This window comes from Suncus etruscus, chromosome 5, assembly GCF_024139225.1.
Source record: "Suncus etruscus isolate mSunEtr1 chromosome 5, mSunEtr1.pri.cur, whole genome shotgun sequence".
Classification (NCBI taxonomy): domain Eukaryota; kingdom Metazoa; phylum Chordata; class Mammalia; order Eulipotyphla; family Soricidae; genus Suncus; species Suncus etruscus.
Window position 1 is genome coordinate 118,294,072 of NC_064852.1, and position 22,439 is coordinate 118,316,510.

Consider the following 22,439-nt stretch of genomic DNA (forward strand, 5'->3'; position numbering starts at 1 on the left):
CTCCGCCGGCTCCGCCTCCGGATCCTCTCGCGAGACTTCGCCCCGCCCCGCGCCTCCTTCCGCCTTCTCCGGTCTTCAGGGTCCCGGGCTGGGGAGAGACCGCGCGGCCCGGGGGTTTCCCGATTAGTTTGATTTTTTTTGCAGTTAGCGAGGGGTCCTCCTGCGCTTTCGGGCTTCGGAGAATGCGGGTCCCCCTCCCCACCCCTTCTGGCCGGCGAGGCGGGGCTTGGGCTTGTAGGCCCCCCCCCGTCGCTTCCCCATGCAGGCCCGCCTTCCTCTCTACCCCCACTTCCGCTCTGGAAACGGAAGTCGTGCTTGGGAAGGGAAATGCCTTACCGAGGCGACCCTTCTGGCACCGTTTGGAGGACCTGGCTCTATGGTGCGGCCTGGGAGGACCTGTTTCTATGCAAGCCTGTTTGTGGGTGCTGGGGGTGCATGCCGCGTTTCTGATCGAGGAAGAGTCCGCAAGAACCTTCGAAGGGGAGGGATGTGTCCTTGGGCTGGGCTTCCGCCCCGAGGTTCCTGTAGTCGGTACAGAGTATGGGGACTGTGGCAACAGGCCGAGCATCTGAACCCACTTTCCCCCACCCCACCTCCTAGGATTTTGGGTGCGACTGCAGGGCCTCTCCTGCAGATATTCTGTAGGTCCCATGAGACTCGAGAACGTGTTTTTTTTTTTTTTTTTTTTTCTTTGATTTTTTTGGGGGTAGGGTTATTCCTCATTCTGTCTTGGCGGGCTTAGGTGAACCCTAAAGGATCCCGAGGATCAAAATCAGGTCGACCGCGTGCAGGGCAAGCGAGCGCCCTTCCCGCTGGACTTTAGCTCTGGGCCACCCAAGAGAACGTGCTTTATAACAAGGTTCCCTGGGCTCTCACTTCACTGGTAGCACTACTCCCAAGGTTAGAGGGCATAGATAGCCTCAGAGAGGAGATAAAAGATAACGTGTGTTTGAAAATCACCATTGAAGTTGTAAAACTCCCATAGAGTTGCAAAGTGCTCCATCCAGCCACCCTAAAAACTGCCCCTAAATTGACCTTCCCAAGACATTTCTTCACAAACATTTTGATGAATTATCCTATAGTAGTTGCCCTATTATTTTCTTTCTTTCCTTATCTGACTATTGTCCCTTGTCCCTCTTACGCCATAGCAAATTTCTTAGATTTTAAAAATTAGTGTTGTGTTATAACGTAAGTTATAGCTTACACACTAAAAGATCAATACACAGGAGTCAAAGACATGTGCAAGGGTTAAGGCACTTGTTTACCTCAAGCTGGTTTGGTTAGGGTACCTGTAGAGCCTGGGTGTAGGTCTTCAACTGACCCTTAGCACTCTGGGAGTGACCCCAGAGCATCACAGGTGTGGCCCAACCCCTGTGTACCCCAACACACATTTTTAGTAAACAAGATTGAAATTTTTCACAATTGTCCGTTTTACTTTCTTGCTTTATTTTGGTGCCACACTGAGGGATGCTCAGGGATAACTCCTGGTGGGTTCACAGGCAAGGCAAATGCCAAACACCATATTCACTGTACTATCATTGCTGTCTGTTAACCATCATCACGTCTGGCTAACATCAAGTGTAGTATCTGTTCTTTTTGTTGTTGTTTCTTGTTTTTGTTTGGTTTTGGGTCACACCAGCAGCCCTCAGAGATTACTCCTAGCTCTACTCTCAGAAATCGCCCCTGGCAGGCTCAGGGGACCATATGGGATGCCAGGATTCGCAGACCTTCTGCATGCAAGGCAAATGCCTTGCCTCCATGCTATCTCTCTGGCCCCATAGTATCTGTTCTTAATAGTTTAATGCCAGATGTATCCATATCTAAGGACAATATATTAAATGGATTTTTGGAGCTAGGACTCAACAAGCAAGCTTGTTCCAGCTTCATGCAGACCTAGTACTGTGGTAACCCCAGGACTGCTTTACTCCTTCTGGAGAATACATTTGTGAAAAACAATAAAAATTACTTTACCTCAGTTGTCTGATTGCCTATTAAATACTCCTTTGTATTTGTTAATTTTTCTTCTCTGTACTTAAACTTCTTGACTTTCCCCAATTCTAGCATGATAATCTTGCTATTTAAGTTTCATTTCCAGTTAAAAGAATTTTAAGCTCATCGATTGAATCAGATGCTGTGGAGGTTTTAAGTGTTTTGGTCCCGAGGGAAGGTCCTGAGAGAGTTTAAAACTGACCTCTTTACAAATCTGGAAGAAGGTATGGTTGGAGCTTTGTGAGATCTGAGAAGAACTGTGGGAAGCAGAGGACCAGAATGGAATCTCTCTGTCTAGCCCTAGACTTTTGCTTGGTCCCGATTCATGCTCTGGTAACTCCACTGAATACCAAACACTCAGTAATTAACTCTCCAAACTTTATTTTTGATGTTCTAAGATAAAGTTTTTCACCATAATAAAGATAATAACTATTTGTATGTAGCAGGTATATGAGTCATGTATTCTTCTAAACACTTTATATATACACACAGTTAATTCTCAAAACTACAATTTGTAAGTTTTTGTTTTGGGGCCACACCCTTGATGTTCAGGGTTTACTCCTGGCTATGCGCTCAGAAATTGCTCCTGGCTTGGGGGACCACATGGGACACTGGGGGATCGAACCTTGGTCCAACCTAGGCTAGCGGGGTCAAGGCAGACGCCTTACCCCTTGCACCACCGCTCCAGCCCCCGATTTGTAAATTATTAGCCCTACTTTGTAGATGTGAAAAACCAAGGCGTGGAGAAGTCAAGTATTTTGTCCAAAGTCATAGAGCTAATAAATGGGGCCGGAGAAATAGCATGGAGGTAAGGTATTTGCCTTTCATGCAGAAGGACAGTGGTTGGAATCCCGGCATCCCATATGGTCCCCTGTACCTGACAGGAGTGATTTCTGAGCATAGAGCCAGGAATAACTCCTGAGCACTGCCGGGTGTGACCCAAAAACAAAAACAAAAAACAAACAAACAAACAAAAAATTGCCATCAAAACTTTATTCACTGGATAAATGTTTATTCAACTAGAGACCACTAGAGATAAAGAGGTGAGAATTCAAACCTGTACCCTGACAAAACTTCCTTTAATTATTTATACCTATTTATTTATTTATTTATTTTTGGTTTTTGGGCCACACCCGGCAGTGCTCAGGGGTTACTCCTGGCTGGCTGCTCAGAAATAGCTCCTGGCAGGCACGGGGGACCATATGGGACACTGGGATTCGAACCAACCACCTTTGGTCCTGGATCGGCTGCTTGCAAGGCAAACACCGCTGTGCTATCTCTCCGGGCCCATTTATACCTATTTATGTTGGTATTGGTTCACACCAGTCAGTGCTTAGGATTAACACCTGCCTCTACACACAGGGGTGACTGTGAACTGGGGGCCATATGGGATGACAGATCAAACAGTTCAGCCACAGGCAATACCCCTTGTATTATTACTTTAGTCCCCATAAAGCTTATTTTTTAAATATTTTTTTCTACCCTCATTTCAATTTGGGCCTCCATTATCCCCAAGTGGGATTTTTGCATTAAATTCACAACTAAACTTTCTCTTCATCCTTCCAAAGTAACATTCCCAATGAGTTACCTTCACTTAAAATGTGTGTGTGGCACCCTATACATTCACATGAAATATATTCTTTGACAATAAAATTAAACAACAAACCAATAATGAAAATTCCATAAAATTTTCTAAATGCTTTAAAAAACATGGGACCAGAGTGATAGCACAGTGGGTAGGTCATTTGCTTTGCACACAGCTGACCCAGGACCCACCCAGGTTCAATTCCCAGCATTCCATATGATCCTCCAAGCCTGCCAAGAGTAATTTCTGAACGCAGAATCAGGAGTAACCAGAGGCACTGCTGGGTGTGGCCCAAAAACCAAAAACAAACAAATAGAAAGCAAATAAAATTTACTCCACAGGTAAAAGTGTAACACAAAGGTCAAATATGCTTGGAATGCTAGAAAATTCAGTGTCAATTGCTTGGCCCCTTCTGTGGCACTGATTTCAAAATAACCTAGGCAACGATCAATTGGTCTGAAAATGGATCATATTTGAGCAGATCTAGGTAGGGACCAGGATTCAAGAACATCAGTTCCCAGAAGCTACCAAGCTACCTTAGGTTATACAAGACTTGAGTGGTAGCTGGTAATGCTTACAGGGTTTTCTTTTTACAGACTACACTGGGCACTCAGACTCAGCTGGTTATAAAGTGCCCAACCAGGGACAAGCAAGGGTCAGAATAGGTCTCGCCACGTTCAGGCAAGGGCAAGAGCAGAGATAGGGTATCTTGGATAACTATCCATACTTTAAGCAGGGTTCCATAGTGTGCAATCTTTTGCTAGTGCTCTGCCTATCATCAATCAGCCATCAGATGTAGACTGGAGAGCTAGGAGGAAGTACTTTTGACAAACTGTCTCCTCTTTTGGATTCCATGTATCTCAGTGCTAGAGCTGGGTAGACACTCCTCTAGGATTTGTCCTCAGGTCTGTCAGTATTGAGAGATCCAATTCGCCATCCAGCAGCACTTCCATCAGCAAGCTCTGAGAGACCTATAAAAGGATACTTTCCAGTGATTTGACCCATGTATAGCCAATAGTTTTTTGCTTCTTATTTTTATATGAGAGTTGATTCTATTGTCACAGTGGAGGAAGAAGCTTTGACCTTTTGGTGCTTCAGCCCTTAACTTTTGTAGAATCTTTTTTATTCTTTTTTTTTTGGGGGGGGTCCACACCCGACAGCGCTCAGGGGTTACTCCTGGCAGGCTCGGAAGACCATATGGTATGCTGGGATTCTAACCTTCTGTATGAAAGGCAAATGCCTTACTCCATGCTCTCTCTCTGGCCCCTAACTCTTGTAGAATCTTTACTCCTTGTGTCTGATACAAGGACCCAAATTTCTCTGGGCAGGACCATTTTCAAGTTTCAGGCTCTGCATCCATAAGAGAGTCAGACCTTCATGCTTTTGGGTTACTTTAAGACTGATGACAGAGGGCCCGGAGAGATAGCACAGCGGCGTTTGCCTTGCAAGCAGCCGATCCAGGACCAAAGGTGGTTGGTTCGAATCCCGGTGTCCCATATGGTCCCCCGTTCCTGCCAGGAGCTATTACTGAGCATGCAGCCAGGAGTAACCCCTGAGCACCACGGAGTGTGGCCCAAAAAGCCAAAAAAAAAAAAAAAAAAAGACTGATGACAGAGAACTCTTTTGGTGACATTTTGGTTTTAAACATTTTGTTTAAAGTTTGTTAGGTTTTTGGTTTGGGGCCATACCCAGTAATGCTCAGGGCTTACTCCTGGCTCTATTTATACACAGGAATTACTCCTGGCAGTGCTCAGAGTTAGGGAATTCTGTGTTCAGACTGGGGCCAGCCGCTTGTAAGGCAAGCCCCCTGCCCTCTGTACTATCTCTACAGCTCTGGTTTTACACTTTCTAAGAACTTCATTGACAGAGGCCCCCTACCTACCTATCTGTTTAAAAATATTGTATTGGGGCCAAAGTAATAGTATTGTGGGTAGGGTACTTGCCTTGCACATGGCCAGGTTTGATCCCTGTCATCCTACATGGTCTCCTGAGCCCTGCAAGGAGTCTCTGAACACAGGGCTTAGAGCAGGGTCCTCAAACTATGGCCTGTGGGCCACATGGGGCCTGCCCAGGACATTTATCTGGCCTGCCAAGTTTTTTTTGCCACTGTGACCTGTCCTGCTTAGCAGCCAATTCATCATGGATCTGCAGGGCGCATGTGTGGGATGTGTACCGCACTCTCTGACTTGCCTCCTTCAATTACTCCTCTCAGTCTGGGGCAGGGGTCCTCAAACTATGACCAGTCAAAAAAAGACAGGCCCATAGTTCCCACAGAAATACTGCTACGTGGGGCGGAGAGATAGCATGGAGGTAAGGCATTTGCCTTTCATGCAGGAGGTCATCGGTTCGAATCCTGTCGCCCCATATGGTCCCCCATGCCTGCCAGTAGCAATTTCTGAGCCTGGAGCCAGGAATAACCCCTGAGCACTCCCGGGTGTGACCCAAAAACCACAAAAAAGAAAGAAAAAAAGAAATACTGCTACGTTTGTTGATTTAACTTTACTTGCTCTTCATTTTAAATATTGTTTTGTTCCCATTTTGGTTTTGTACTTCAAAATAAGATATGTGAAGTGTACATAGAAATTTGTTCATAGTTTTTTTGTTGTTATTTTTTGTTTTTGTTTTGTTTTGGTTTTTGGGTCACACCTGGAGGCGCTCAGGAGTTACTCCTGACTATGCTCTCAGAAATCTCTCCTGGCAGGCACGGGGGTCATATGGGAAGCAGGGATTCGAACCACAGTCGTCCTTTGTTGGTTGCCTATAAGGCAAACACCCTATCGCTCGCTGTGCTATCTCTCCCGCCCCTATAGTTTTTTTTTTTTTTTTTAACTATAGTCCAACCCTCCAACGGTCTGGTCTCTTGCTTAAAAATTTTGAGGACAGGGGCCGGCGAGGTGGCGCTAGAGGTAAGGTGTCTGCCTTGCAAGCGCTAGCCAAGGAAAGGACCACGGTTCGATCCCCCGACGTCCCATATGGTCCCCCCAAGCCAGGGGCAATTTCTGACCGCGTAGCCAGGAATAACCCCTGAGCATCAAATGGGTGTGGTCCGAAAAACCAAAAAAAAAAAATTTTTTTTTTGAGGACAGGGGGCCGGAGAGATAGCATGGAGGTAAGGCATTTGTCTTTCATGCAGGAGGACAGTGGTTTGAATCCCGGCATCCCATAAGGTCCCCCGAGCCTGCCAGGAACTATTTCTGAGCATGGAACCAGGAGTAACCCCTGAGCGCTGCCGGGTGTGACCCCCCCCCCCCAATTTTTTTTTTTTTGTGGACCCCTAGCCTAGAGTAATCCCTGAGCATTGCTGGGTGTGGCCCCTAAACAAAACAAAACAAAATAAATCCTCAAAGACACTTGCATTGTACCGGAACAAAAGCACAGTGGGTGCAGCAAGTGGGTAAGTCATTTGCTTTGAAAGCAGCATCCTGTTTCTATCCTGGCATCCCATATGGTCCCCCAAGATTGCCAGGAGTAATGCCTGAGCACAGGTGTGGCTTGAAAAGAAACAAAAAACTTTATAAAAAAACAAATAAGGACAACTTGCCTGTTTCTCCAAGTACATGAGGAGCAAGTCATCAATTGATGCCTGTTCAGAATATTAAACATCTATCCTTGGAATTATTATGAATTAGGACCTTAGGCTGCACCAAAAGTTACCAAAAACTTAAAAAAGACAGGGGTTTTAGGTAGATGGATCTGAAGAAGATGTGGTGGCAGAATGATAAAGGAAACACAAAGGAGAGGCCATGCAGACAATATATCAGGTAAAGAAGAAGAATATTTAGACCCAGAAGATCAAACGTTTTAAGTCCATACTTACCGTACTGTAATAAGTTTTTCCAAGTGTAAATTTTTTTCTTGTTTTGTTTTTGGGTCACAACTGGCAGCGCTCAGGGGTTACTCCTGGCTCTGTTCTCAGAAATAACTTCTGGCAGGCTCGGGGATCATATGGGATACCAGGATTTGAACTACCGTCCTCCTGTATGCAAGGCAAATGTCCTACCTCCATGCTATCTCTCCAGCCCCCCAAGTGTAATATTTTGATTATAATGCACAAAGCAACAGCAACTTAATGTGATAACTTTATTTTAGAATCTAGAATTTAGAACTTAATTTAGAATTTTAGAAAAAATATTTGCTAGACTCTCAGGAAAATATTCCATAACTTGGAAATTTTTGAAATATTTTGGAATATCCTAATATCATACCAAATATCATCTAATAATACAGTATTTTTTAGTCACTAAATGTGGTGGAGTTCTGCATTGCATTGTTTTCTTACTGTGACCTTGCAGAGTGGTGGTGTTTTTTGTTTGTTTATTTGTTTGTTTGTTTTGGTTTTTGGGTAACACCAGTCAGCGCTCAGGGATAAATTACTCCTGGCTCTACACTTAGAAATCGCTCCTGGTTGGCTCGGAGGACCATATGTGATGCTGGGAATCGAACCACCGTCCTTCTGCATGCAAGGCAAACGCCTTACCTCCATGCTATCTCTCCGGCCCCTGGTGGTGTTTTTTTATGTGTTGTGGTGATACTTGTTGACTAGAAGAAATGTATATCTGCACTTTTCTCGATGTAGTGACCTGGAGTGAAAGTGACTTTTTTGAGTCCCAAAGAGGACTCCACTGCCAGTCTGTCTGTCTCAATTTTTGAGACTTTAAAAAATAAAATTATTTTTTAAATAAAAATTATTATTATTATTTTGATTTTTTCTTTTTTGGGGGGGGGCATACTAACAGCTCTCAGGGGTTTCTCCTGGCTTTGTGCTCAGAAATTGCTCCTGGTAGGCTCAGGGGACCATAGGGGATGCCAGGAATTGAACCGGAGTCCATCCAGGATTGGCCGTGTGCAAAGCAAATGCCCTACCACTGTGCTGTCTCTCCGGCACCTTATTTTAATTTTTTAAAAAAAATTGCTTTATCTAAACACTGTTGTTTACAGGATTGTTCATAATTTCAGCTGTTTTTATTTACAGGTACAAGTTATTTATGATTGAGTTTCAGTCATATAGTAACAAAATCCTCACCAGTGCACATTTCCCACCACCAGTGTCCCCAGTTTCCCATCTGCCTCCCTCCTCCCATCTCCTGCCTGCTTCTGTGGCAGACATCTCTCTCTCTCTCTCTCTCTCTGTCTCTCTCTGTCTCTCTCTCTGTCTCTCTCTCTCTGTCTCTCTCTCTGTCTCTCTCTCTCTGTCTCTCTGTCTCTCTGTCTCTCTCCCTCTCTCTCTCTCTCTCTCTCTCTCTCTCTCTTCTTTCTTACCTTTTTTTTTTGGGGGGGGGGTCACACCCAGCTTTGCTAAGGGGTTACTCCTGGCTCTCTGCTCAGAAATCGCTCCTAGCAGGCCCCAGGGACCATATTAGATGCCAAGATTCGAACCACCATTGGTCCTGGGTCAGCCGCTTGCAAGGCCAATGCTCTACCACTGCACTATCTCTCCGGTCCCTCTCTCTCTTCTTTTATTTCTCTTTAGGTACTAGGGTTTACAATATTGTTACCGAAGGGACAACATGCATGTCACTTTATCTTCTTTCAGCACCTAGTTCTTGACCAGAGTGATCATTTCTTTTTCTTATTTTTTTTTTTTTTTGGTTTTGGGCCACACCCGGCGTTGCTCAGGGGTTACTCCTGGCTGTCTGCTCAGAAATAGCTCCTGGCATTCACGGGGGACCATATGGGACACCGGGATTCGAACCAACCACCTTTGGTCCTGGATTGGCTGCTTGCAAGGCAAACACCGCTGTGCTATCTCTCCGGGCTCGCCTTCATTTTTCCTACCCTCTGTGTAAAAAAAAGAAATTGGGGCCGGCATGGTGGCGCTAGCGGTAAGATGTCTGCCTTGCTAGCGCTAGCTTAGGATGGACCGTGGTTCAATCCCCCAGTGTCCCATATGGTCCCCCAAGTCAGGAGTGACTTCTGAGCACATAGCCAAGAGTAACCCTTGAGCATTACCGGGTGTGGCCCAAAAACCAAAAAAAAAAAAAAAAAAGAAAGAAATTATTTTTAAGTAAAATAATTAAAAACTAAAAAAAAAAAACACTTAAAAAAAGCTTCATGATGGGCCTGGAGAGATAGCGTGGAGGTAGGGCATTTGCTTTGCATGCAGAAGGATGGTGGTTCAAATCCTGGCATCCCATATGGTCCCCTGAGGCTGCCAGGAGTGATTTCTGAACGTAGAGCCACTAGTAACACCTGAGCGCTGCCAGTGTGACACAAAAACCAAAAACCAAAACAAAAATTAAAAAAAGGCTTCATGAAATGGTTGTTCTTTTTGGCAAGAATTTTGAGAAAGAAAATCTGGGATAGGGTCAGAGAGATAGTACAGAAGGTAAAGTGACTACCACTAAATTAAACCCCAGCACCACATATATTCCATCAAGCCCGACAAATAGTGATCCCTGAGCACAGAACCAGGAGAAAACCCTGAGCACAGCTGGACACAGGGCCTCACCTCCTCCTCCCCCCATATCTGGGATGATTATGTGATAAAATACTAGACTCTCTTTAGATTATGCCAGCCCTTTGATTCTTGAGTACAAACTTTTAATTTTCTGAACTGTTTTCTATACTTTATTTTCTGACTTGCCCTTGAATTCATTCTTGTGGAGAAGTCAAACATCTGGTCCCTGAGGCAGTTTTAGTCCTGACTGGGCTTTTCCTATAATATCAGTCAAGAAATGACAAGGACCATCAGAAGCTCCAGAAGAGCCAAAGACATGTTCCTTTCTTAGAACCCAGAACTCTGACAATACATTGATGTTGGTCTTTGAACCTCTAGAACTTCCAGAAGTTTCTACTTGCCAGTTTGTATTTATTAATTATATTTATTCTGGAAAACGGATATAATTGGAATGACACCAGGCAGCACATGGGACAGAGAGAAGAGCTGAAGGAATAGACACAATCAGGCTCCTCTGAGGATCCCAGCAGTAAAGCTTTTGGACGCACACCACATCTCCACCCTAGGCAATCTGCTCCTCTTGCTCTTGGTAGTGGCCACTCTTCAGCAATGCTCTCTGCCTACCTCATTGGACTTGGGCTACTTACTCAATCATCTAACTCTCCAGAGAGACACATGGACCCAGATTATTCTCTGCCTTTCCCAGCAGCCTTACTGGCACATGTGGGTGAAGAATTAGCAACTTCCCCTCGAGTAAGATCCCAGGCAATTAACAACAGGTGAGCACTGCCTCCATGAAACTCAAGTCCTCTGTGGAAGAAGCCAACTTGTTGAAAACTGCTCCCTCACTCAGGAAGTTGGGAAGTCACAGTTGTTGAGAAAGATTATTTGGCAGCTCTGTGCAGAAGGGTTTGGAGCAAGACCAGTCAGACAGCTGGTATAATCACCCAAATGTGAATTTAAGGGAGAATGAGGGTGCTTGTGTTATGGTTGTGTGGTTGTTGTCATGTTGAGAAATGCCTTTATTTTTGTGTCTTCAAATCCTGCCAATTTTTAAAAATTGAATCCCTTATACTTTTATACCTTTTCCTTCCTCTTTTGTTATTATTGTTGTGTGAAGACCAGAGGTGGTGGTACTCACACATTTGATTATTATTTCTGACATACTTTAGTTGTGGGACTTGTAATATACTTTGATGTGGCTCTGGAGTCATGAATACTATTGCTGGAGACACACTGAGTGCTTGTGGAAGGCGTTGGAGTCATGTTTGAAAGGCCTTATACTTACAAGACAAGTTTCTTTGGCCACAGAGCCTAAATTTCTCTCTCTTCTTTGCTGAAAGTCAATCATTCTTTTTCTTTTTCTTTTTCTTTTTTTTTTCTTTTTTTAGTGTTTTGGGCCACACCTGGCATTGCTCAGGGGTTACTCCTGGCTGTCTGCTCAGAAATAGCTCCTGGCAGGCATGGGGGACCATATGAGACACCGAACCAACCACCTTTGGTCCTGGATCGGCTGCTTGCAGGGCAAACACTGCTGTGCTATCTCTCCGGGCCCAGTCAATCATTCTTTTGAATGAACTAAGGTACTCCAATGTTAACTGATTGTAGACAAAGGGAAGAAATGATTGGAAATTACGCATGTGGTGGAAGAAAGGAAATTCTAAAGACTCTACCCAACAAATATTCAGATGAGAGGCTCTGTGTTTCTCCCTGGCTTGATTTAAGTTTTTTTTTTTTTAATTATAATGTCATGATTTATCAAGTTGTTCATAATATAGTGTCTCAGACAGTCAATGCTCTAACACTAATCTCACCACAATGTGACCTTCCCTCCATCAATATCCCCAGTTTCCCACCCACCACACAAGAATGCTGCCTTACCGGTGAGGTGGTGCTAGAGGTAAGGTGTCTGCCTTGCAAGCACTAGCCAAGGAAGGACTGCGGTTCAATCCCCTGGTGTCCCATATGGTTCTCCCCAAGCCAGGGGCAATTTCTGAGCGCTTAGCCAGGAGTAACCCCTGAGCATCAAATGGTGTGGCCGAAAAACAAAAACAAAAACAATTCTTGCAATAATAAATTTCAGACACAAAAGAGAAAAGAGCTGGAAGTTCCAGCTCACCTCAGGAAGCTCACCACAAAGAGTGATGAGTTTAGTTAGAGAAATAACTACATTTTGAACTGTCCTAATATTGAGAATGTATGAGGGAAATGTAGAGCCTATTTAGGGTACAGGCGGGGGTTGGGTGGGGAGGAGGGAGATTTGGGACTTGGGTGATGGGAATGTTGCACTGGTGATGGGTGGTGTTCCTTTTATGACTGAAACCCAAACACAATCATGTATGTAATCAAGGTGTTTAAAAAAAAAAAAAAACAAAAACAAAAACAAAACAAAAACAAAACAAAATACAAGTATGCTGTCTTAGCAGGCACAAAGGCATTTACTTTATATTGCTTGTAATAAGAGCAAATCGAATTATCAAAAAAAACAAATCAATAAAAGTTAAAAAAAAAGTTCAGGGGCCGGAGAGATAGCATGGAGGTAAGGCGTTTGCCTTTCATGCAGGAGGTCATAGGTTTGAATCCTGGCGCCCCATATGGTCCCCCGTGCCTGCCAGGAGCAATTTCTGAGCCTGGAGCCAGGAATAACCTCTGAGCACTGCTGGGTGTGACCCAAAAACCACAAAAAAAAAAAAAAAAAAAGTTCATTTGTGTGGAGGGCCAGAGTAATAGCACAGCAGATAAGGCATTTACTTTGCACACGACTGATTCAGGTTTGATATTCAGCATCCCATATGGGTCTTTAAAGGCTGCCATGAATTATTTCTGGACACAGATCCAGGAGTAACCTTGAGCACCATCCGGTGTGGGCCAAAAACAGAAACAAAAAGTCAAATTTTTTTTTTTTGGTCACACCCAGCAGCACTCAGGTGCTACTCCTGGCTCTAAGCTCAGAAATGGCTCCTGGCAGGCTCAGGGACCATATGGGATGCCAGGATTTGAACCACCTTTCTTCTGCATGCAAGGCAAATGCCTTACCTCCATGCTATCTCTTTGGCTCCAAAAAAATCAATTTGTGATCCTTGTTGTATCTCACAGGTGTTCCTAACATTGTGTTGTGTATGTAAATATTTTGGGGGATTACTATGTTGCTCACCCTAATCTGATTAGGTGATTGTGCCCTACCCTGGGGTGTGACCTGGCATTCTGCCCCCACCCTAGGGTAGGACCTGATTCTGCTTCCACCATTGGTTGGTATCTGATCCCACCATTGGGTGGGACCTGACTCTGGACTATAAGAGCAAGGGTCTGTGGAAGGCGAGAGGCTTTTGCTGGCTGGAACTGAATCTGAGTCTTTGGACTTCAGTTTTGTCCATCCGAATAAAGCAAATATTTCCACGAGCCTGATTGTCTGCGAGCTGTTTACCCGCCGTTTCACCTCAGAACCGTGGGCTAGACAGGGTGGCAGACACGTGCTCCGAGCTGGAAGAAAAGGGCCTCATTCTCCATCCCTCCATCAGTCAACCTCTTCAGGGGCTGTCCTGCTACATAATGACGCCCGGACAGGGACCTGAACCCTGGACCCTCAGAACTGTAAGTGAAATATTTCATTGGAAATTTCCTATGCTGACCATCAAATGGTTTCTGTGGTTAGTCATGTGGATTTTACCACCCTTAGTCTTACGCATTGGTGCTCTAGTATACAAGTGGATCATTCCATTTTGTTTAAAACTAATTGGTTTTGATCTAAGGACAATCACTGCAGTTGGATGGTTGTGGTCTATATTTCAAATGAAAAGTGTAGTGTCTCTAGCCATCATAGTTTGTGGAATTTCTGTGTTGACTAACGTTATTATTATGAGCATAGTTATTTGCTGTTATTTCTATTTAGGAAATAGAAAGTGTAGAAATAGTGAGGCTAAAACCAGTATAGATAATAAGGAAATTTATCTGACGAAAACTCAGACCAAGGTGCAGGCTGACGAATCCAGCCCCACCATCAACAATATAGAAATTTTTGCTGGAAGAAAAACAACTCAGAATGTTAAGCCTGATTCTAGTGAATTGCTTGACAGTAGTGACTCAGATAATGATCTACCTCCAGTGCTAACTCCACGAAGTATGCCTCCTTCTAGTCACAAAATTGAATCGCAGAGCAGAGCAGATTCAAACGATGAACCACATGCTCGGTCTCAGAGCTCTATTCAGAATAATTTTGCTAATCAGGCCTTATCCCCTATAGACGGGGTAAATGTTTCTAACTATGTACCCTATCAGATGGAAGAATTAGATCGGTTTAAAAGATCATGTAAAGAAAATGGGCCAAAATCGCCATACAGTGTGGAGTTATTAAGACTTTGGAGTCATAACTCATCTTGGACTTTGTATGATTTTAAAAGAATCGCTGAAATATGCCTGTCGTCTAAACAGCGAACTGAATGGGAAATGTACTATTCAGAAGGCGTAAAAGCTAAATTATATAGTCCGGATGGTATGAAAAAGCAAGTGGCAGGTGTTACTCTATCGTATGAATTATTGATGGCAGAAAATCAATTTGCAAATATTCAGACACAAGCAGCTTTACCTAAGGAAATCTTAAATTTAATCAGGGAGATTGCATTGTCAGCATGGGAAAAAATTGATTCTAACAGCATTGGTAGAGGAAACTTTTTAAAAATTACCCAAGGCCCTTATGAGTCATTTGCAGAGTTTGTAGGTAAGATTAAAGATGCTCTGAAGTTACAGGTGGAAGATGAGGAGATTAGAAACTTCCTAGTAAAATCTGTGGCCTATCATAATGCAAATTCAGCCTGTAGATTAGTATTGAATACATTAAATGAAAAGTCAGATCTGAATGATTACCTTTATGCCTGCCGGAATGTCTATGTGGAACCCCAACCCCCACCCCACTCAGACTCAGTACAAACCTTCCCAGTTACCAAGGGAACAATGTCTTACTCCCCTCGGGGACAGAACACTTTCCGGAAACCAGGTCTTTGCCCAAAATGCAAAAGGGGTCGCCACTGGGCGAAAGATTGCAGATCCAGAAACCTCATTAATAATAACCTAAGTAGAGGTTTCAACACAGTCCCCAGGAGGCAAATCGCCTGCTACCATTGTGGAAAACAGGGACATATCAAAAGAAATTGTCGTCTCCTTATAAATTCAGCTCCCCAAGAACACACATACAAGATGCAGGGAAGCGCCCACAGGGCCTCCCCCCAGGCCCTTCCAAATCAGGGGCAAAGTTCACAGACAATAATCCTTCCAAGCCCAGCCCAAGAAAATTCATCACAATAAGGGAATTAATCCACTCTACTTCAGGGAGTGCCGGATTAGACATATTATGCCCAGAGGACATTACAATTTACCCAGGAGCATGCCCTTACATGTTAGAAACTGGCATTGTAGGCCCGCCACCCCCAGATACCATGGGTTTGATTCTTGGCAGAAGTTCCCTCAACATAAAGGGTATATCAGTAATCACTGGTGTCATTGACTCAGATTCCATGGGAGAAATCATTGTAGTTATTACTGTACCAGTTACATGGACCTTTAAAAAAGGAGAAGCGATTGCCCAGATAGTAATAGTGCCTTATGTCAAATTTGGGACTTCAGATAAGACTAGAATTGGAGGTTTTGGAAGCACAGATCCGGGTGCTGCTCAAAACCCAATCGTGGCTCTGGTTACTAAATGTAAAGATGAACACCCAATGATCAAACTTCACTTGGAAGGCAAACCCTTTGATGGAATGATAGATACGGGTGCTCAGGTTACCGTAATTTCTGATAAAGAATGGCCAGAAAATTGGCCTCTTCAGGAAATCCCGTATTCCCTAGAAGGAATAGGAGGCCTGAGTTCCTGTCTGTTGAGTACGAGGACTATACTATTTTACGTCCCAGAAAATCAAAAAGCAATAATCAGACCTCACGTGGGCCCATTTTCACCATCCCTGTGGGGCCGTGACCTACACAAACAGTGGAAAGCAGAATTCCACATCCCATTAGCTCCAGAAGAGCCCGAACCTTCTTTTGATTTAAAAACCAAAAATTTTTAGTGGGGGCCACTGCCGTAAAAACACCAGCACCAATAAAAATAAAATGGAAATCTGATGAACCAATTTGGACAGGTCAGTGGCCCCTTAAAACTGATAAATTAAAGGTGCTGACAGAATTAGTGGAGGAACAGCTAAGTTTAGGACATATTGAACCATCTTTTTCTCAATGGAATTCACCTATATTCACTATAAAAAAGAAATCCGGTAAATGGAGACTTTTGATGGATCTTAGAGCTATAAATTTATCCATGATACCTATGGGCAAATTGCAGACTGGTTTACCATCACCTGTAGTTATTCCAAAGGAATGGCCACTAATTATAATTGATCTGAAAGACTGCTTCTACCATATTCCTATCCACCCAGATGATAAAAAACGTTTTGCATTCTCAGTTCCTTCTCTCAATAATACCCATCCCTGCAGACGTTTCCAATGGACTGTTCTCCCCCAAGGCATGCTGAATTCCCCAACCATGTGTCAGTTTTTTGTAGATAAGGTTTTGAGCCCTGCTCGTGAAAAATTTCCTCAAGCCATGATATTTCATTATACAGATGATATCTTGCTCACAATGAACAATGAAACAGATTTACAGGAATTATACTCTTATGTTACTGACTGTTTACAAACATCAGGACTGAAAATAGCTTTAGAAAAAATACAGATAATGCCACCGTATCAATATTTGGGTTTTATTTTGGACCGGACGTCTATACGTCCACAAAAATTTTCTATCAAAAAAGAAAACCTCAGAACGCTTAATGATTTTCAGAGACTTTTAGGTGACGTAAATTGGCTCCGCCCTGCACTAGGAATCCCAAATGCAGAGTTATCTAATCTGTTTAAAACGTTGGAGGGTGATCCTGCTTTAGATAGCCCGAGAAATTTAACAACAGCTGCAAAAAATGAATTGGACATCTTCTTGAGCAGATTACAAAAATCGTTTCTCTCAAGATTCATCCCAGGAGAAAAGGTATTACTGTTAATCTTCCCTACTATAGAAACCCCCACAGGGGCCTTGATGCAACAGTCAGGACCTTTGGAATGGGTGTATTTACATAACAAACAACCTCGCTCAGTTGTCCCCTACTTACAACTGATTTCAGAGATTATTATCAAGGCAAGACTCAGATCTATATCTTTACTAGGTTTTGATCCAGATATAATAGTTTTGCCAGTACCAAAAAAGGAAATTGAGTCAATATTGCCAATTAATGAATCTCTACAAAGGGCCCTCTCAGATTTCACAGGAGAAATATCTTCCCATTATCCAGCAGGAAAAATTTGGGACTTTTAAAAGAAAACTCAGTTTGTTATTTCTTCAATTGTTCGGGATTCCCCTATTCCCAATGCCAAGGTTTTTTACATTGATGGATCCCAAAATGGAAAAGGAGGAATAACTGGAGACAACATTAATATGACCATAGATACCAAATATAAATCTGCACAGAAAGTTAAATTAGCAACGTTAATTTACCTATTAGAAAATGTATCTGAAGCTATGAATATAGTTTCTGATTCTTTGTATGTGGTAAATTTATGTCATGTGATAGCCACTGCATCCCTTAATGCTAATAACCCGATCATACAGGACTTACTTAAACAATTACAGCAGCTTCTTCAAAAACGAACTGAGCCCATCTTCATCACACATATTAGAGCCCACTCAGGTCTTCCAGGACCTATGGCTCAAGGAAATAAAACTGCTGACTTGCTAGCAATGCCTATATTTAAATCACCTATAGAGGAACATTCAGCCCTACACACAAATGCTCGCCGTTTACATGTGAATTACCAAATTCCATGGAGGCAAGCTAGAGAAATCGTAGAAAACTGCAACGTATGTGCACCGTTAACAAAAAAGACTCACATAGCAGGAGCAAACCCAAGAGGCTTACAGTCTAACGAACTTTGGCAAATGGATATAACTCAAACAGATTTATTTCCAAGGAAACCTTATCTTCATGTTGTGGTGGACACTTATTCTCGGTTTATGTGGGCAATTCCCATGTCTTCTCAAAAATCTAAGGCTGCTTGTAGTTTTCTTTTACAATGTGTCTCTGTGATGGGTATTCCATATTCTATAAAAACTGATAATGGGCCAGCCTATGTTAGCAAAACTTTTGAATTTTTTTGTAAGGAATGGCAGATAAGACATCTCAGAGGAATTCCTTACAATTGTAGGGGACAGGCCATTGTAGAAAGGACTCACAGAACCTTAAAAACTCAATTGCAAAAAAATAGAAAAAGAGGTTTACCACCAACGGATTTGCTGTCTTTGACTCTTATCACACTAAATTACTTTAACTTACCCCAAGGGGAAAGCTACACTGCAGCGGAAAGACATTTTAAAGAAGATATTCAGAGACAAAAAACAACCCATAAACCTATTTGGATCAAGGAGGATGAAAAATGGATAGCTGGCTATCTTCTCCTAAGAGGAAGGGGTTATGCCTATGTTTCTATAAATGATGACCCTCCCAAGAAATTTTGGGTTCCATTACGTCTTGTTAGAAATCGGGCTAGCACAAATGATCAGGTTCAGACTACAAACTCCCCTTCAGAGAAAAAACAGAATACTTCAGACACTAACAGCAGTAATATTACTAAGGTCTCTGGGGCAGGGAACGATTTAGCTGTCACACACCATACAATGAGTGAGACTGATGGTAGTGATAAACCCTTACACTCCGAGATGCAAAAGGAAAGACAGGAACCTGTCTTAACTGGGCTCCAAAATATAGGAAACTCTTGCTACATGAACTCAATATTGCAATGCTTGTATAATATTTCAGACTTAACTCAGTATTTTTATAAAGATCATTATAAAAAGGATATTAACAAGAAAAATCCGATGGGGCATGAAGGTAAATTAGCCGAAGAATTTGGTCGGCTCATCAAAACCATGGGAAATGGATTTCATAGATATATTAACCCTGAAAGCTTCAAAGTAACAATTGGTTTACTTAATGACCAGTTTGCTGGACACAATCAGCAGGATCCTCACGAACTACTGATGTTCCTAATAGAGGGATTACATCAGGACTTGCTTACTGTAAATCTAATGACAGACAAAACTACACATCTCATGGGAAATGAAAATTATGAACACTTTAGTCCAGAACACCAAAAGGCTCATAAATCTATTATTTATGATCTCTTTCAAGGACAATTCAAATCTATACTCCAGTGTCTCACTTGCCACCAAAAGTCTGAGGTTTATGAGACATTTGTTCATTTGTCTTTGGCTGTTACATCTACAGATAAATGTACATTACAGGAATGCCTCTCTGAATTTTTTAAAGAAGAAGAATTAAGAAATGACAACAAAGTTCTGTGCAACAGTTGCAAAAATAGAAGGGATTTTTCAAAGAAAACGTACTTATGGAAACTGCCACCAGTACTTATAATACACTTGAAACGTTTTGCTTTTGATGGCAAACAAATAAAAAAATTGCATAGTTATGTAGATTTTCCTTTAGAAGACCTCAATTTAGAGGAATTCACTTCAGAGAATAAAAGCAAGATTAAGAAATACAACTTATCATCGGTGTCAAACCATTATGGTAAAGTTCACTATGGACACTGTACTTCATACTGTAAAATTGCTGCAAAACAACACTGGATCAATTTTGATGACAAGAAGATCAAAAAAGTCCCTAATACATTGGTGAAATCCACAGCAGCATACATCCTGTTTTATACTTCTTAGAGATCTACAATGAACACCAGATAATCATTTTACTTCCTTATCAGTTGCTATTAATGCTCTAGGATTCTTTCCACAGGCATGATCAATGAATATAGATTGAAAATCATGAATCCCCAATGTGTTTCCTTGTAGGATGGATTTATGTCTTAATTTCATTATTGCTCTAGGTCTCAGTTAATCATGAAATTTTACAAATTAATTTAGTCAAGGTTCACCTGAAAGAGAAATTTCTCATCATATTAATGTTGTTTTTCTTTCTAGGTATACTCATTTAACGACTTTCACTCTTTTTATTTTAACATCATTGCTTTATTTCCCTCAATTTAGGTTTTAAGACGCTGACATAATGATAATTTTAGGTGGACTTTCTTCACAGTGCTTCTTGCCTATGATTGATTATCATAAAGCTACTGTTATACAATAACTTTGTATATATACTGATATACATGTATAGTAGAGTTTTCCATGTTTGTATTACGCATGAAATTCTCTTTCAGATCTGCTAGGCAAAACCATAAAAAAATTTTTTTTTTGAATTTGAAATGATTTATCTAAACAATTGCCGGCTATTACATTTTAAGGAGCTTTTAGTTGATTCAGCTGAATTCTCTTTTCTTTTGCTTTATTTTGGATCCTTTCCAACAAATATTTTTTAGTATGAGTGAGTGTTATGGCCATATTTTTTGTGAAGTCTGTGTGTGTATGTCTTGTTTAGTGTCTGTCTGTTCTACATATTTTGTATATAGTTTCCTTTTTCCTAACTTTATCTTCCCCAAATTAGTCTTCCTTATCCTTCCTTCTCTCTTCCTAGTCCTTAACATTTTAATTTTCAGGATTTCACATGTGCAACCCATCTCCTTCACCCACAACTACAAGCTTCCTGATCTCGGCGGGAAGAAGAAATCCATGACTGTTGGAGTTTTACACCATATATGCTGCAAACTTGTTGGAAATGAAGCCACCTGGGATTTGTGTCACAATGTAACACCAGAGAAAAGATCCATGGACAAGACCCACAGTCTCTGGATCCCAGTTAAACTGTGCTATCTGAATTTCTGGTTTTCCATCCACATACAAAATGCTATTGTTGACCGTTTCTACAATGGCTACCCCAAGATTGCACCGATCCCAAAGGAAATACAGAAGCCCAACCAACTTATGATGTAATGATGTAACGCTTGGGGATGCCCCAACACATGGATGACTGTACTGGCCTTCCTTCTTCATTCAGCTTGATGTTATCTCCTGTACAAGGCTTCAACCCGCTTTTCCAGACCCATCAAGTGTCTTCTGCTGGTCTTTTTGGAGTTCCAGACCCCTCATATTTACAGATTGGTATTGAACTCTGTAGAAATTACATCTGTTGTTTTTCCTATAACTGTAATCCTTTGAAGTTATATTTGGTACTACACTTCTTTTGACTATCGTAATTAATGTTTTTCTATTTTAGTTTTTAATATTAGGAATCGATGTATTACATTAAGGTTTTGCTTTCTTGACTTTAGGTTTGTGAGTTAGATATTATTGTCTATAATTTCCCAAATGATATTTTTGTCTGTTCTCAGGGTTTTTTGCATGGGCGCATCATAGGCAAAATACTAGGTTTATAGAAGGTTCCATCCATTTTGGATGGGCCCTCAAGTTGTTTATTTACACAGGGAGGGTCTCTGCCTTAAACATTTTGTTTTGGTTTGTGACTTAAGCTCCCATCTATAAATAGTCGACATCAATTTCAGACATCTTATGGACTTCAGACCGGATTAAGAACTTGGACTAAGTTCAGATACCTATTGATCATCATTGCAGTGGCTCCCCACTGTGCAGAGGGTGTATGTGCCACTTCTTCCGAAATAAAGGCCTAGTTCAATGCCCTCAAAGATGGGCTTTCTGGTCTACCTGAACTTGAATGAAAATGGAGCTGGAGAGATAGCATGGAGGCGAGGCGTTGGCCTTTCATGCAGAAGGTCATTGGTTCAAATGCCGGTATCTGCCAGGAGCGATTTCTGAACGTGGAGTCAGGAGTAACTCCTGAGCACTGCCAGGTGTGACCCAAAAACGACCACCACCACCACCTACAACAACAACAAATAAAGAAAAGGTGCTTCTTCTTGCCTGCTACACAACCTTTCTGGTGTCTCTTCGAAAGATCTATGTACATCTTAGATTTATCTTCTCAGGAGCTTGTAGTTGATTCCTTGATACATGTTTCTGGTTTTAGACACCCTGTGCTTAGGTTAGAAATTTTTCTTTACATTTTCCTGTGATGCGCTTATGCAAACAGCCCTCTTTTATTATTGACTAATTTTTCTTTTAATAATTGTAGACAATATTGTTTGTTTACTAAAAACAAAAGGGGGAATTGTTGTGTATGTAAATATTTTGGGGGATTACTATGTTGCTCACCCTAATCTGATTAGGTGATTGTGCCCTACCCTGGGGTGTGACCTGGCATTCTGCCCCCACCCTAGGGTAGGACCTGATTCTGCTTCCACCATTGGTTGGTATCTGATCCCACCATTGGGTGGGACCTGACTCTGGACTATAAGAGCAAGGGTCTGTGGAAGGCGAGAGGCTTTTGCTGGCTGGAACTGAATCTGAGTCTTTGGACTTCAGTTTTGTCCATCCGAATAAAGCAAATATTTCCACGAGCCTGATTGTCTGCGAGCTGTTTACCCGCCGTTTCACCTCAGAACCGTGGGCTA

At 42.2% G+C, this 22,439-nt stretch overlaps 1 protein-coding gene across 1 annotated transcript in view; it reads left to right on the top strand.

Annotated features, from left to right (window-relative positions):
- The window catches only part of CLK1 (CDC like kinase 1), a 747,223-nt gene that overhangs the window by 42,563 nt on the left and 682,221 nt on the right, over nt 1-22,439 (top strand). The window lies entirely within an intron of this gene.